At 35.0% G+C, this 2,482-nt stretch overlaps 1 long non-coding RNA gene across 1 annotated transcript; it reads right to left on the bottom strand.

Moving 5' to 3' along the window:
- Nucleotides 1–277: 277 nt before the first annotated feature.
- Nucleotides 278–1,630, bottom strand: LOC118683214 (uncharacterized). Its single transcript, XR_004979124.2, has 4 exons — nt 1,238–1,630; nt 1,089–1,180; nt 458–1,020; nt 278–397 (listed from the first exon to the last, which is right to left on the bottom strand). It is a non-coding gene; the product is annotated as an uncharacterized lncRNA (long non-coding RNA).
- Between the last annotated feature and the right edge of the window lie 852 nt (nt 1,631–2,482).

Genomic DNA, 2,482 nt, shown 5'->3' with positions numbered 1-2,482 from the left:
AAACTATTATACTCTGTAGCAACAGGTTGCGAGATAAATGTAAGTAAGAAATGTATCATGTTTTCATTAAATAGCAAATAAATATACATATACAGGAACAACACCGTTACAGGGACTATCACAGAACTACTGTGGGGTAGTATGGTTAGTGCATAGTACAAAAAAGCTTTTACCTTTACACAAAAGGAACTCCGTACTATCCTAAAGATAAACGCACTGAAATTCTGTTTTAATTTATTTCTCAAACTAATTAAGGAAGAATAGACATAATGTCGGACATGTGCTGAGACTGAGAAAACATTAGAACTTTGACTTCGGAAATGGCCAGCTTCCAGCCGGTTGAGACAGGATACCTACCGTTGTGCTTAATACATATTCTAAGTTAAAGAAAATTGGGCTGAAATGATGAAACAAACACAAATATATTAAATCTAGCGGGTTGTTGAAAAATACTCACTGGATCGCTTGCGAAGCCGCAATCCCTCTTTGTAGTGGTAACATGATAATGCAAGGCAGTTGTATTTAAAGCCACAGCTTTATCTTTAACTTATTTCTCAACAGAACAGTTTTAGAATCTCTAAGGAGTTTTTGTAGTTGAAATGAAGTCTAAATATTTTCTTCCTGCGTCGCGAGCCACATACATTAGAAAATCATAACACTATTTTTGTTGAATTTATCACCAGGTTACGATAACTCTTTGAACCTTGACATTGCCCGCTCATTGTCCGCATATGAAATTTAATACAAATTCAAATTAATTAAATTGATTGAGGCAATCTACTCAAGTAATGTTTTTGAACACTGGGGAATTATAGCGTCTTTATATTCGCTGCAAACTAGCTACATACAAACTTAATATGCTTGAAAAATTGATTTTATACACGCCTTTGGAGAGCTACCAATTAATGCTCGACGTATGTTTTAATTACGTATGGTGTTGATGCCAAGGCTTTAGGGCAATACAAGTTCCAGCAAAAAAGTTAAACATGTCATTTCACATAAATACATACAAGTATATAACTGAAAAATAATTCGCGCACACACATATTCAAGTTTGAATGTAAGCTTAATTGTATACATATACATACATATTTAGCAATTTTAGCGCAAACTTTCGCTGATGCTGCAAACAAGAACCAGCAAAAGTAGCCAACAAGCATTGAGCGCATGAAACAATTTGCTGCAAATGTGCAAAGTTGAATAAATGAGTGTAATTTTTAATTTGTTTTGTAATTACCCGCATTTCGTTTGCATTTCTCTCGTTTTGTTTGTTGCTTCTGTGTGCTGTATGCGCGGTAGTTAGCTAGTACTTATGAATCCGTTTTGTTGCCATCCTTCCCAGCTGTTCAAGTCAATTCACAGACGCGTGACATTGAGAAATGCCAATTTGCGCAACGCCGCCAATACTTTTTGTACTTTCGTTTTAATTGCACAGACGGAGTTGTGAAGTGGCAGAAGCTTTACTGAAACTACAGTTCGATCGAACAGCAACAGCTTTTGTTGAGTATAGATCTTCTGCTGCTATTCTTCCTCAATATTTTAAGGGGTTAGGGCAGTCTGGCGGTCTAAATTATCAAATAACATGATCATTTAATATGGAAATTAGAAAAAGCGAAATCTCTTAAGCGTTTTACATTTATTTTTGTATGAAAAAAAATTTGAATTGGCATTTTGATAAAATTAATGACTTCTACTTGGCAAGTCTTCAGAATGATATTTTTCAAGAGGGCTTCTTTGAGTGATCTCGTGCTATCTGCTAGTAAAGTACGAAACTTTTTTTACCGAAACAGTTAGCAGCAAATTGTTTGTATTGTATATACATACATAACACATGACATTGTTCCTGCGAAGCTGCGGTTCAAATTCCAAATGAATACGAAAGATAGTCTTCGTGTATTATCGCTGTCCGATTCGAAAAATGGAGCTCCGAGAAAAGCTTATTTAAAGTTTTAAAAGGCGAAAGGGACACATCCGAACGCTTCGGCAAAGCAGCGAATTCAAGGAAAAACATTTCTTGCCACAATTTAACAAATGTTTTTAATACCTTAAGTGTTATTTAAGCCAAAAAATCTAATATAATATATGTACATACTTAGGTATACTTTGTTTTTTATACCCTGAGCTGCGTTTATTAAATATGCCACAACGTTTGTAACAAATAAAAAATATATACCATATATATTTGATCAGTATGAAGAGCTGAGTTCATTTAGCCATATCCATCTGTCTGTCCGTCTGTCTGTAAATATACAAACTAGTCCCTCAGTTTTAAAGATCTGAAATTTTGCACACGTCTTTTTCTCCCCAAGGAGTTGTTAATTTGTTGGAACCGCCGATAACGGCCCACTATAGCATGTAGCTGCCTTACAAACTGAATGATCAGAATCAAGTGCTTGTATGGGAACTTTTTCATTTAAAGAGATATCAACGAAATTTGGCATTGAACTGATCTCTTGTATTTGGGAAGGGTACTGTAGCTTCA

The sequence above is a fragment of the Bactrocera oleae genome, chromosome 3, assembly GCF_042242935.1.
Source record: "Bactrocera oleae isolate idBacOlea1 chromosome 3, idBacOlea1, whole genome shotgun sequence".
Taxonomy (NCBI): domain Eukaryota; kingdom Metazoa; phylum Arthropoda; class Insecta; order Diptera; family Tephritidae; genus Bactrocera; species Bactrocera oleae.
This window is presented reverse-complemented; position numbering and strand designations above follow the sequence as displayed.